The sequence below is a fragment of the Acromyrmex echinatior genome, chromosome 7 (assembly GCF_024713525.1).
Source record: "Acromyrmex echinatior isolate Ae372 chromosome 7, ASM2471352v2, whole genome shotgun sequence".
In the NCBI taxonomy this organism is placed as follows: domain Eukaryota; kingdom Metazoa; phylum Arthropoda; class Insecta; order Hymenoptera; family Formicidae; genus Acromyrmex; species Acromyrmex echinatior.
Genome location: NC_141858.1, coordinates 1,633,300 through 1,648,505, shown reverse-complemented (window position 1 = coordinate 1,648,505; position 15,206 = coordinate 1,633,300). Strand labels below are relative to the sequence as shown.

The window sequence follows — 15,206 nt, the reverse complement described above, 5'->3', positions numbered from 1 at the left end:
CAGATATGCGAGTCTATATACGACTTGCATACTTGAAGAAGGATCAATCGTAAGACCGAAACATGCAATATATATATATTAATATGTAATTTTATATATATATATATATATATATAATTGTATATATAATTTTATATATATATATATATATAATTTTTAATTAGTTATAGAGTATTATATTATATATACTTTTTGTTTGAGTTTTTATGTTTTAAAATATTTCGTTATATATGACTCTTATGTGTCCTGTATACTCTCGATATTGTTTATTTGTAATTTTAAGTTTCATTCATTTTCAAAAATATGTAATAATATTCTTTAAACATTTGTATAACGTTTATTAAATGTTTGTTTTTCGTTATTTATTTAGATATGATTAAAAACATTTTTTTAAACATTTATCTGACATTTATTATAAATATGTAAAAACTGCTATTACATATTTTCTAAAACTTGAATTAATTAAAAACGCGTCAGAATAATAAAATAATCACGGAAGAGAGTTAACACAATATAATAGCGTATAATATTAAGTATATGGATAATAAGAACTGTATGCATCGATAAATATAGGTAACGTGACGAATAAAATGAAACTCATAATCCTGAGGTTCGAGGAAGGAAGCCAGCTTGAACGGACACGTTGACAATTCAAAACCCGATCTAACTCTAATGACCCGTGTCTCCTTGGCAACCACTTATCAATCCTTCTCGCTCGTGATTCAGCGCGCAGAGAATCGAAATAGCGAATATAACACTGCTTCCCCTTTCCTTTGGATTGTCGTCCCAATAATCATAACTTCAAAGGCCAACCAACATTTCCAGACGGCTTTACGTTCTACTCTGCGCACAGATTACCGAGCCCCTGTCTCATGATCAACGCCTATGGGAGCTTTCCGGGCTCCTTTTGACTGCTTCACTAGAGTTCTCTGGACTCCTCTTGACTCTTCACTTGAAGTTTTGAGACCTTACTTCTTTTTTTTTCGGACAGGGCAGGGAGGGGAAAATTTAGCTTTTACCGCGATACCTCTGCCCTCAGTTCCCGCCTCGACATTTGTTCTCCGTCCCACGGGAAAACCACAGCTTAAAAACCGCGGGCGAGCGGGCTTCTTAAAAAAAACATCTTTCCCAAAGTTGTTTTCTTTTTTTCATTTATTTTTCTTTTAAACCAGTCCCAACCGTTCCTCTATTGCTGCCAGAATCGCAGAATACCCCCCTCTCTCCCCTTCCCACTCTTTTCCCCTCTCCCCTCTCTCCACTATATGCGAACAAGCTCGAATCTTACATCAGTACTGAACTCTGTAACTGAAAAAGAATAAACGCAGTAATTGGTTTCTACATAAATAGCTTATCTAATTCTTAAATATTTTGAACAATTTTTTTATTACGGGCTCCGAAAGACCTAATCTTTCTTCTAATTGTCTCTCTGCATAAGGAGCCAATCTATCGGCATGAATCACCTTTCTCCTATGCCTAGGAGATATCCCTTAGATATCCTACGAATATCGAAGACTACGTCACTCAGCTTGTCGATTATTGTGAAAGGTCCTTCCCAGTTACTCTGTAGCTTTCCTAGGATTCCTATCCTTTTTCCTATGAAGATTAAAATGCCAAACTTTCTGTCCTTCACAAAACTGTACTTATTTAGCCTTCTGATCGTACCAGACCTTCATGCGTTCAGATCTAATTTTCATCTGATCACGAACTTGACAAAGTTTCTCCCTCAATTTTCCAATATACTCCCTTACCTTTTTCCTCTATCTCCAGCGGATTTCTTTTTAACAAATCTACGGGTAACCTGAGGTCTTAATTGAAACATACCACCAGGGAACACACCGGCTGTCTCGAAGACTTATACTCCAATAAAAGACTCCATTGAGACGCCATTGAGATTCAACGATCCCAATTTTGTTAATTTTCGAAAACGAACTTCGCTAAATAGCCATAATCATCTGGTGCTGGCGCTTTATCTGTCCGTCGAAGATGCAGGGCCATTGTTCTCGTCTTCTTTTTCCAAGCGCCAACTACACAAATATTCTAGTTCAAAATTCCTCCCCTAATCAGTATAAGTCTCCAAAGGAACGCTATACCTTGAAATAACTTGACAAGAGTTTCACTGACTTAGCTCTTATATTTTTAAGTGGGAAAGTTTTCACCCATTTGCTAAAACAATCTACGATGACAAGCAAATATTTATTTCCTAAAAAAGAAAAGGACCCAGTACATCCATTTCTATTCTCTCGAATGGGGACCCAGTGTTAGAAATCTGAAGGGAAGAGATTTCTCCTTCCTTGAAGGCTCCTTCTTCGCAAATCTTGCAAGATCTTTCATCAATTTTCTATATTCTGTTTGCAGTGACTCAGTAAAATTTCTTTCAAATCTTCTCCAAAGTTTTATTTACCCCGAAATGTCCGCCAAAAAGAGAGTCATAAGCTTCTTCTAGAATTGTCTTGCATATTTTCGAAGTACATTAATTATAGAATATTTTCCTTCAAATTAAGAACTTCTCATTTCTTATACAAAACACCGTTCTTTAAGAGAGCATCCCAATAAGATCAATAAATTCGACAAGCAGTGTCTTGAGCGGCTATCTCTTCCCGGAGCAGGCGCACTTTCACTTCTTTGCCATGATGACCAAAATGGTTTCCCCTCTGATCCCTACGCCGTTCTCATTTTGAATGTTTCTAACTTCCACTTTGGCATAATAATTACAACCTATTACCTTACATTCCCTTCTGGATAATCCATCCGCATTTTTATGAATCAATCTTTTCAGGAGCGGCGCTCTGTATGTGGAATGGTGGCGGACTTTACACACGTGAATTTGACATGTGTGGAATTTCCACACATGTCGAGCTACAGCTAACCTAAATTTTTAACGAGTAAAAGTTTTACGAGCCGCTCAAAATTCACCATTTCTGCAATTCATGAAGATGTACTTTAATTCATTGGATTATTTTTATTGACGATATCTCAATAAATAATTCTGCGCGTTCTGATTGGTTTTTGGTGCCTGGTGAAATTCTTTTTTCTTCTAAGCGACCAATCAAATGTGGCAACTAACAAAGACCCATTGACCATATTTGATATGAGCCGGACAAATGTATACGTACATATGTGAATTCTAACTTGCTCGATGTGTACATACCACACAATAACACAATGGATAAGTTTCTTACTGCGAAGCTTAGAAGGCCCAAAAGAAGCATAGAAGAAGAGCAACAAAACGACGACGACCGTTAAATCACATAAATTACATTTACAATCTCGTGTGGGAAGAGATACCGAAAACAACTTCCACTTCTTCATCAACATTAGATCAAAATATTTAAAAAAGTCAGCAACGAAATAGTGAGATTATTTGTATTTTTCAAAATATAAATTTTGAAGATATTTGTTCCATGAGAGAAAGTTCCATGAGAGAAATTTTTTAGATATATATCAATATATAATCGAGTTTCGAAATAGTATAAAATAAAATATATATATAAATTAAAAATATTTTGAAGTATAATTTTAAATAAATGTTTTACATAAAATTTTGAAACTATATATACTTTATATGTGCATTTTATATTTACGAAGCGTTTATTCTCACTTAAGATTTACACGAGACATTTCATTGAAATTTGCATAATTTTTTAAGATTTTCAAAGTGTAATGGTTCCAAATTATTTTTAACATCAATCTTCCTATATCTGACTAAAACTTCAATCAAATAAAGCGTTTTTTTTCCGTTTGTGTTGAAGTAAGTGAAAAATAATTAATATAGATAAAAAGAAGAAATACTCAAAATTTTCAAAATGCTTTTATTAAAAACGAATTTAATACTTGGAAAAACGCCTCTATGAGATTGAAGAATCACGACAATAATGAATTTCATAAAGAATCTGTAGTAGCATTAGTCTTAATTAGTACTCGTACTATAAAACAATAGTTATTTGTAATTTAAAATTATACTGTATTAAACTGTTTCAGATGGTGCATGAGAGTGAAATAATTGAAAACTCTCCGATTGAGTAATAATTATTTGGCTGCGCTAGAATATTTTGATCAAACAACATCGAACAAAGAAGTTGATACCAGTACATCAACAAAAACAAGGAGATTTTTACTTTATATGGAATTATAAAAAAACGAGCATCATTGAGCACATAAGCAATCAAAAAAGATTGCCGGAGAGTAACTTTTGCAGAATCTTTTCCATCAACCGTTCGGAAGTCGAAGAGGCGTTGCACAGTCCAAACGGCATTTTGAATTGCCAAAGCTCTTTGGGAATGAAGAAAGCCATCTTTTCTCTATCCTCTGGGATTTTGATCTGCCAGTATCCGCTTTAAGTCTATCGTGGAGGAATTGCCTGATAATTGTTCGATGATATCATCTATCCATGGAAGTGGATAGGAATCCTTTTTCGTGACTGTATTCAATTTCCTGTAATCTATGCAAAATCTTAGGGTCCCATTTTTTTTCTTTACCAGAACCGCTGGAGAAATTCATGGGCTTTACGATTCTTCAATTACTCCCTGTTCCTTCATATCCTCTATAATTCTATCAACCTCCTCCCACATTTTATATAAGAGATCCGTCGCGGCATCTGCTTTATAGTAGAATCTTAAAATTAAATTAATATCGTGCTCAACACTTTCACAGTTTCCAGCCATAATCCCAATAGCGAAAATATCTTCGAACTTCGCCAGAAGATCGGCGAAAAATTTTTTCCTGTACCTTATCTAAATTCTCCGCAAGAAGTTCTCCAAGAATATCAGGAGTTTTTTCGATGTCTATTTTTCCCGGGGCTTTTTCCCAAGAAATCCTGAATTCAAGAACATCCCGAAACTATTTCCCTACTCACTCCTTGGGAGCCGAACACAGATTCGAAAACGTTTTCTAAGTTCTGTTTACAAGAAATCTGTCCCTAATATAGAATTCTCTATAATTTCTGCCACAAACATAGGAAGTTCTGTAGAGCATTTCCCTAGTTCCATTTTAGCGAGAATCTAAATTTGATCGGGACCCTCTCCCCAGTGAGGCACCTCAAATTATAGTTCCCTACTTTTAATCTTTTCTCGTTCTAAGACAAATCTCTTACTTAGAATCGAAACGTCGAAGTCCGTATCGATTTTAAAAGGACAAACCTTATTATCTACCGTACCGAAATAATAAAAATAATTCGAATTATTTTCGATTCTATTTATTTTTAACTCTTTACAATTCTTTCTAATTGAGGCCTTTTTCTTTCTAATTAAACTCGTCCCGCTAAGCTCAACTAACTTGAATTTTCCTTCTTTCCTGGACACTCATAACGGAAGTGCCCCACTTTCCCGCACAGCCAGCACTTCTGTGAATTTACTTTAAAATAGCTTTGTTTTTTCCTTTTCTTCTCATCTCTTTTCCTCCTTTTTCCCTTCCTTCCCTCTTTCTCTCTCCTTAAAACGTCCCGCGAACCGATTACTTTTTCCTTCTTTCCTATGGCTCTTTCTCTGGATAAGTTTTATAGTTTTTGCCCTTTCTATTACCAATCGCAACTAAGTAATTCCTTCGAGTTGCAACGTTCTCTTTACAAAGCTGTCCGACGCCGAAACAAACTGCGCGGTAGGCGATTTTGTTCCGAATCGCGTATATACACTCCGGATATGCCAAACGTGATAGCCTCTCTATTTCAGTACCGAGAGTGGCGATCTTCCCCAATTTTTTGTTTCCGATTCGTAAATTGAGAATATGCCATTTGTGACAAATAACCCTGAAACGCAACTCTAATTTATCTTTTAACTCCGCGTACTCTAAATTGTCTATATCCTGCACGCATTCCAGGATGGCGTCTGCTTTTCCCCTCAAACAAGTAGCCAACGCGTTCGTCTTTGACGTTTCGCTCCAACAATTTGCTCGTGCAATTAATTCTAATTAAGAGGAGGAACTCGCGCAACGGCATCCCCCCTCCCCCCCGTCAAACGTATCAAGCTTTAATTTATAACCAAGTTCATTACGAGAACACGTTTCCACATACGCAAAGTTCTATCGTGTTCCATCACGCTCACCACTACCGAAATTTACCGGGACATTATTACTAAAGAAACTTAGTTGAATGTTTTGTTGGCTCCGACAATTTCCTTCGAAGCTGTGCCATCTCCTCGTCTTATCACCGCAACATCGCTAACAGCTCCGCTTCTCGTGATCGCTGCTCTTCCCGAAGCTGTTATATCTCCGACAACGCCGCTTGCAAGGCTGTCGTTTCCGGTGTCTGCTTCGGTGATTCTAGTCGTACGGCTCAGAGGGTCATTTCGGATATTCTTTTCGGACCTTCCAACTGCACTGACATTCCCATCCTTTTGGAGTCCATTTTTTGGAGCTCTTTTTCTTGTCATAAGCGCGAACAAAGCATTCCCGTCCAGATTCTCCGGATCGGACGAGCCTCCAAAATATTACACTCGCCGTGCGTTATCTGCTATACACAACCGAATCACCAGCCCGAGTGAACGTGCATGCTCGAATCACGGAAATAATAACACGTAAATTATAAAAAGGCACTAGACTCTTTATTAACATTCGCACAGAGGCAATGGCATATAAATAACAGCAAGTAATGTTTCTGAAGGAAGCGAGCTAGAACGGATGCGTTGACAGTTCAAAACCTGATCCAACTTTAACGGTCCACGTTTCCTTGACAACCGCCTGTCAATTCTTTTCGTTCGTGATACGATTCAGCGCGCAAAGAATCGAAGCAGCGCGAATATAACAATATAATTAAAAATTAGAATTAATTAAAATTAGTTGTCTAAGATTTAAGCACAGTTGATAAAAAAAATTAATTTAAAAAAAGATTCTACATTGTAACTTTTTTCTAAATCTATTCAAATAATTTTAACATTGAAAAAAGTTTTTTAACGTTAAAAAAAATGTTTCTTACATTACAATAAAATTTTTTTTAATTAAAAAAAGGAGACTTAACATTATTTTTAACATTTTTAAAAACATTGTCTTCTGATTGGGATGTTGAATAAGTAACGATAAAACTTTCGCATAGAGATAGAGTGGACTAAACTGAATCGAAAAGAATCTTATCTCTCTATCATTATGTCTCCATCATTTTACAATTTTCATAATAATTAATAAGATATTAATTACTAAAAATCGCCGAATATTGATTTTCAATAATTTTTTACTCAAGTACTATCAATTTTACAGAAAAACAGCAAGTGACAAAAATTATTTATTTTCTTCTCATAGAGTTCTGAGAATTTTTTTAGAATTTTTTAGTACCGCATTTTCTCATCTTGGTAAAAATTATTTGACAATAAGAAAATATGTATTAAAAAGTTGACAAAAAATTCTGAAAAAATTCTCAAAAACTATGAGAAAAAAATAAACAATTTTTGTTTCTTGCTGCTTTTCTATAAAGTTGATAGTACTTGAATGAAATATTAAAAATTGATATTCGATGATTTTTATTTGTTAACTATTGCGAAAATTGAAAAATGATAGAGGACTTTTCGACTTATTAGTTAGTTTAGTCCGCTTTACCTCTATGCAAGAGTTTTATTATTATAGTTATTTATCAAACACCCTGTATGTTTTTGACAGCATAAAATTAAATCAAATTAACGAGAATGTTTTAAAGATGTAAAAACAATTAGAAATTAATATTTTGTTACATACCAATAAAATCCCCTTATTCTTTATAGAATAATATATTCGTCATAGGTATACAATTTATACTTTACTTTATCTTATCGCTAGATTTCTCTATTTTATCCTTATTTCGAAACTGGAAATTCCGTTTCTCTTTTATATTCAGTTTCTTTATTTAAACATTCAAACTCTAACAGATAGATCACGTTATGTACTTTTATGCGTCATAAAAATTATCTATAGAATATTCTAAAAAGAATGTCTAAGAATATCACACGATCTTTCTCAAAGAAGCCCTCCTATAAAATAACAAATATAAAAGCGTATTATACATTAACATTAATAATAACGTATATTATATTAGCGTTTAACGATTAAGTAATTAGCAGTAAAATAGAAACCTTCCTGAATGCGAGAACGAATATCTTTTTCTTTTTTTTTCCCTTTTTCTTTTTCTAATAAAGTTAAATTAATCTTAAATATATGAATGTAGTGAATTCGCCTCGCATAAAGGATATTAAGGAAAACCAAATTTTTATAACAAATTGTTAAAATTCAACTATTACTTATTAAGAATAAACTTGTAGAGTGGGGAGTAGGGCTTACGCGGAGCCTTGCTGCCTTATCTCAAAGAAAGCGCGAGTATAGGTTCTACCAAATTTTGGGAAGTGTCGATTGGTTCTGAAAGGACACTCCCATACTCATTTTCAGTATATAAAGGGAGCTGTCGAAGACAGAAACACACACTTATTCGCAAACTCTTAAACTTACCCTCAAACTCTTAAACTCACTCTCAGACTCAGACTCTTAGACTTAGACTTAGACTTAGACTCACTTTCAGACTCGCACTGCTTCGATCAATCAGCCAGTCAGTCAGTTACAGTCAAGGTGAGAACTATCCTCGCGCTTCATCAGAACCTCGTTTTCGCATTTATCTTTTTTTTAATAAACGATAATATCAAATCGAATCTATCGACGGAACATCTAAATCTCTAATCTCTAATTCTTCATACAAATATACACATATATATGAATATCTGAGGAGTTGCGACTGTCGCTGCCAATAGCGTGGCCCCCGTTGTCGGCACTTCCTCGGACCAAAGGCGGACGAAGATAAAAGGAAAAGAGATTGAAGTTCCAAGTTAAATCGGCCCTTATTTCGAATCAAGATCCTTTCCCCTATTTCCAAAAACTTGCGCAATTGCTAGACCAAGACAAACCGGTAGACTCACCCCGCGAACCTGTCTATACTCTAAATAAATTGGAGGTCAACCTCACGTTTCCTAGTTACAAAACCATTCCAAAACACGATCCACGTAGATTCGCCTATAAACTTCGCGATCTTTTTGGCACCGGATTCAAGGTTACCCTTCCTTTAAATTATCCATACTTCCCAGTGAATTGCATCCTTAACTACACAACTTAATCTCCGGTCCCCGAGTAAATTGTTTAAATACATTGACTCAAAAACGGAAAAAAAATCTCAATAACAACATTGAGACGTAATAATTTATAAAAGTCATCCAGAAAAAATCTAATTTTCCTGAGCTATATATTTATGTAATAAATTAAAAAAAAAATACGAACATGGTTCTAAAAACCAGATTATCGAGCCGAAACTCGAATCAAACTTATTTAGCCATAAGTATTTTGATTATTTTTCATTGTTTTTTACCGAGCCGCATAACAAACGTTTACCGAAATGCTCGCGACTCGAGTTTTGACTTCGGTTCGAGTTTCGGCTTGACAATCTGGACATTTAGAACTATGCACTAGATGTTCGTGTTTTTTTTAAATTTATTACTATTTTTTAATTTATATTTATGAATATATAGCTCAAAAAAATTAGATTCTTGGAGGCAAAATTGCCAAAAAATTTGTTTGCAGAAAGTTGTTCGAAGTGACGTATTATACAACATACTAAAAATTCTGACTGTCAACGGACTTAGAAAACTTTCCAGCTTCAAAAAACTGATAAAAAATGCGATTTTTCAAAAATATCTCAGAAAATATTCATTTTATTGAAATAAAGATCATTATCGAAAAAAAAGTTGATAAAATTACGAATAATTTTTTGAACCTTAGTATGTCATTTAACAGATAGAAGGACTCTTCAAATAAAAATTAAATAATTTATTTATTAAATGACAATAAGTAAAGGGCAAAGTAAGAGTCAAACACATTGAAAATTTAATACAATTAGATAGAATAAAATATAAATAAAGAAAAATAAAAATAAAGGAAACAGTCTAAATTCAAATATAAAACATATAATTAATTAGAAAATTAAACAGCAGGAAAATTAAACAACCATAAATATTACAAATTTCGGCTACTGGATTGAGTCCTCTTCAGACATTAACTTATCGCAAAGATCAATGTACAAAATTATTTATCGAAAATACACGCATATTCCTTATAATACCAGCTCAAGTAAGTCTTGAGAGGTCTCTCATGTAGAGCTCGATATTGTTCGCATATGATTGAACAGTCAAATGTGTTCAATGTTTCTTGAAAAAAGATCTAATCAATAAAATAAATAAGATAAAAAAATTCTTCTTACGAAATATTAAAACATTAAATAAAGTAAACATAACGAAATTCTAATAACTTTATCACCTGTAATTGCAGACCTGATAATGAGGAGATTGGAGACGGTATCCTTGATGTCATTAAATGTGTGGACATTCTATTTTTTTATAGATATGTGGATGACGTTTGATTTATACTACAGTCTCTCCCTCAAAAATTGATATTCTTCTACAATACGTTTTAATTCATTTCATTCACGTCTTCAATTTACTATGGAAATAAGGGGAGAAAAATTGAATTTTTTGAATACTACAATATTTATTAGTAATAATCGGTTTGTTTTTGATTGGTATCGTAAGTCTACTTTTTCAGAGAGATTTTTAAATTTCCACTCAAATCATCCAATTGCACAAAAGAAAAGCACAACCTTCTTTAACTGACAGAGCTTTTTTACTTTCTTTAGTTGACAGAGCTTTTTTACTTTCTGACTTAACATTTCACAAAAAATTTAACATTTATTATTAATATTTTATTAAATAATGATTACCCATTGACTTTTATTTTTGACAATTAATCAACGTATAAAAAAATTTATTTAAAAATAAACGTATAGTACATAAAGATTTGGTTGACAATGTCTGTACAAATGAATCTACATCTTGGCTTACGATACCATTTATTTCTTTTCACACAGAGAAATTTCAACAAAAACGACATCAGAGTATTATTTCATAGTCCTAATAAAATGGGTAAATATATAAAAGTACAAAAGGATATTTGTCCCTATATATTTAAGAGCAATGTAATTTATAAGATTTCGTGTAATAATTGTGCGTCGTACGTTGGACAGACAACGGGTAGACAATTGAAAACCAGAATTACAGAACACACACATCGTAATCATATTAGACATAACCGTTCTGTCATAACTGAACATAGGTTGCAGTATGATCATGATTTCCAATAGGACAATGTCAAAATTTGAAATTTTGGAAGAGCCTTGCTATAAAAAACGTTTAATTTCTGAGATGCTTGTAACGATGCGCCCCCGAGAAACCGCATCGTTCCCAGCCGAATATCAATCGGATGCCGCTGTATGATATACCTATATGCGATGCGGGCGCCCGAATAACTTTAAAAAATCGCAAACATCGTTTCGCAGATTCCGCGAGCATGACCGAACGCTACCGAGCGTTACTCACGACAGATTTCGTGTTAGATGTACTATCATACTACATGGGCTGAAAAGTCCCGGGATTTTTAATGAAAACAAGCGTTTTTTGCAAAGTTATATTTATTCCTCAACATAGTTGCCTTCGAGGGCGATACACTTGGTATAGCGATTTTCCAACATTTCGATGCCCTTTCTGTAGTACGAAACGTCCAAGCCTTCGAAATACGCCTCGGTTTCCGCGATGACTTCCTCATTCGATGAATCTCTTTCCCTGGAGCCACCGCTTGAGGTTTGGGAACAGATAATAGTTGCTGGGGGCCAAGTCTGGAGAATACGATGGGTGAGCAACCAATTCGAATCGTAATTGGTCCAATTTGACCATCGCTTTCAAGAACGGTGCGTTATCGTGATGGTACAGAACTTTTTTCTTCGCCATATGGGGCCGTTTTTTTCTTTATTTCGTCGTTCAGTTTGTCCAATAACGCTGCATAATATTCTCCCGTAATTGTTCTTCCCTTCTGCAGGTAATCGATGAAGATTATGCCATGCGCATCCCAAAAAACGGAGACCATAACCTTCCCGGCCGAGCGTTGGTCTTTTGGCCGCTTTGGTCGGCTTTCGTGGCTTTTCAGTCACTCTGCAGACTGCCTATTGGACTCAGGCGTATGGTAATGGACTCACGTTTCATCCATCGTCACAAAACGTCGAAAAAAGTCCGCTCGATTACGCTGCAACAACGCCAAACCGATCGTTGAATCATCAACGCGCTGCTGTTTTTGGTCGATGGTCAGCAAACGCGGCACCCATCGTGCCGATAGCTTTTTCATCTCCAAAATATCGTGCAAAATGTATCCCGCCCGTTCTTTTGAGATGCCCACGGCCTCAGTTAACTCGTGCAACTTCACTTTACGATCACTCAAAACGATTCGATGCACTTGCTTTGCGATTTCCGCATTCGTAGCCTCTTTTGGCCTTCCAGAGCGAGGTGCGTCTTCGATGCTTGTACGACCCATTTTAAATTCACTAAACCACCGATAAACTGTTGTTCTCGAAGGAGCAGATGTGGGATAACATTTCTGCAACCATTTCAATGATTGTTCAGAAGTTTTTCCCATCAAAAAACAATGTTTGATCAAGATGCGATATTCCTGTTTTTCCATTTTTTTTACGAAGGTGAAAGTAACGCCACTTAAACGACTATAGCTTGTAAACGAATGAACGAAATGTCATGAAATTTCATACATAAACTAGTGACAGATGAATCTCTCGAAATGAATCATGTTCATTTTCTAGTGGCACCACCTATCGAAAAATCCCGGGACTTTTCAGCCCATGTAGTACATGTAGGAGTACTGCTCAGCGAGAATATATGAACCGAATCGAGCTTCGCCGAATCCATGGTGCTGCCAAAAATCGGTCATATAAAAGGCCGATTTTTACAGAGAGACTTTTTGCTCCGATTCCTATCCAACGACCAGATCCTATCGACTCGAAAGCAATCCCGATCCGCTACGAGCAGTTTCCTGCTGCGAGATTTCGGCCGACATTGCGTTCAGAGGGGTGAAGCAGACTTCGCCTCTGCTGGACGTTCTTAGCACTTTTGGAAGCCGATTCTCGCTGTATTCGCCGAATAGACGCGACAAGACGGTAAGGAGTACTCTGCCTCCGTTAGGCGTTCCCAATAGTCAAAAGGCCTATCCGAAATCTTATACCCGACGCGATCGAAACGTACGGTTCTCGCGGAAGGAGAGGCAGCCACGGACATGATTGATGGTTAAGCTGGCCCAGATTAATGTTAATCGGTCGAGATCCTCGCAGAACCTAATCGCTAGGGTTTGCGAGGAGTTTGAACTGGGGCTAGTCGCGATATCGGAGCCGAATCGCGTTCCTTGCGACGATCGATGGTTGGCCTCCACGGACATTCCTCCCTTGGTCGCTGTCACTTGGCAGTGGAATCGCTCGGGGATGCCGTGCTCTCCCCGTTGGAGAGACACGCGGCGGTGGACTGGGGGGATATGATCGTAATATCATGCTACTTTCCTTCCACTCTCAGTGACGCGGAATTCCTGCGCGATTTACGCGAGTTGGAAGTGAGGATGCGGGAAGCGAGTGGACGCCCGATTATTGTACTGGGTGATTTTAATGCCCCCGCTTGGGATCCTGGACAGCCGAATAGAAGCGGAAAACTTTTGTTGGAATGACTGTGTCTCCTAGACCTACAAATTCTTAATGTGTTTCGGAACCGACATGCGTGCATCCGCGCGGTGTGTCGTGCGTCGAGCCTTACGCTGACGTCGTTCTCTGCGTCCAGGAGGATCACCTCTTGGCGCGTGGGATCGGAGGTGGAGTTACTCTCAGATCACAAATACATAATGTTTGAAGTGCTTCTTTGGCTGGGCCCGCTACCGGAAGAACTGCCCTTAAGGCCTTTCCCAGGTGGGTTGCCGGAAAGATCAATCGGGACCTCATGGAGCGGCGATTTTTTTTGGCATGGAGCGGCATTCCGGATGACGCTGTCTTGGGAGCTGAATGGACCGAATACTCCGTGATATCTCGGACGTTTCCATGCCCAGAAGAGGGTTGCTTAGGAGACCCACCATCTATGGTGGAATCAAGAAATCGCTGATCTTCGCCGTATCTGCAATTTGTGCAGACGACGTGCGTGTGCGAGGAGGAGAGTCTCTAGAAAATCCCTGCGAGAGCTTTGGGAAGCCTTACGAGAGGCTAGACGCAATCTCAGGAAGGCGATTATTCGCTCCAAAGCTAAATTGTGGGCCGAGTTGGTGAGCGACCTTGACAGGGACTCTTGGGGAATGCCCTATCGGGTCGTTCTCAAGAAATTGCGTGCGGGCGGCGCCTCGATCGTGGAGATGTTTCCCCCTGAGACCGTGGGAGATATAGTCGGGACTCTCTTCCCGACGGATCGTTCACCATTGGGCACTGAGGTGCCATTTGTTTGGCAGGACGATCTCGCGGTTACGGTTGAGGAGATTCTGGAGGCTGGACTCAGGATCAAGTCCGGGAAAGCTCCTGGCCCGGATGGTGTCGCGGGTTTTATAATCAAACACACAATGAAGTATCTTGCTCCGTCGTGGGCTGGATGCTTCACCGGTTGTCTCAGGGAGGGGGGACACTTCCCGCGTGATTGGAGGGGGGCCAGACTGGTTCTCATTAGGAAGCCGGGTAAACCGGACCTTTCCTCGTCCTCGTACAGGCCTATTTGTCTGCTAAGCAAGGCGGGGAAACTTTTCGAGAGGGTGATGGTCCGCAGACTGCATGCCTTTTTAGATGCATCGGGGGGTATCGCGGATGGCCAGTTTGGCTTCCGCCAACATCGCTCCACGATCGATGCGATATGGAGTCTGAGGGAGCGCGTAGATGACGGCCTACGGGATGGTGGCTGTGTCTTTGGATATAGCGTTCAACTTCCTTCCGTGGTCGATTATCAGGGATGCCTCGGAGGAGAAGGGGTACCGGAGTACCTTAGACGCGTCATTGATAGTTACCTGTCAGGCCGCGATCTGTCGTACGTCGACAAGAGGGATCGACTGACGCGTGCGCCAATCTCGTGCGGGGTTCCACAGGGTTCGGTGTTGAGACCGACCCTGTGGAACATCGGATACAATTCGATCTTGAGACTCCGGTTGCCGGTGGGATGTTCGATGATGTGCTATGCGGACGACACTCTACTGGTGGCACGTGCCAATACGTTTGAGGAAGCGCGTATTAGAGCGGAGGTGGGGACCACCTTCTTGATCCGCTCTATAGAGCGTCTTGGGCTGAGGGTCTCGGTTGCCAAGACTGAGGCCGTGGCCTTTTCGGAGGGGGAGACGCCGATAGACACTACTATCCGGGTCGGGGGGGGGGGGCGGTG

At 38.2% G+C, this 15,206-nt stretch overlaps 1 protein-coding gene, 1 long non-coding RNA gene and 1 pseudogene across 12 annotated transcripts in view; all 3 read right to left on the bottom strand.

Annotated features, from left to right (window-relative positions):
- The window catches only part of Ack-like (activated Cdc42 kinase-like), a 343,307-nt gene that overhangs the window by 60,737 nt on the left and 267,364 nt on the right, over window positions 1–15,206 (bottom strand). The window lies entirely within an intron of this gene.
- Window positions 973–5,901, bottom strand: LOC147908937 (uncharacterized; annotated as a pseudogene).
- LOC147908935 (uncharacterized) overlaps window positions 973–15,206 on the bottom strand; it is a 55,048-nt gene continuing 40,814 nt past the window's right edge. Inside the window, exon 2 of the long non-coding RNA XR_015545583.1 lies at window positions 973–1,305. This is a non-coding gene — a long non-coding RNA (uncharacterized LOC147908935). The remainder of the gene's footprint in view (window positions 1,306–15,206) is intronic.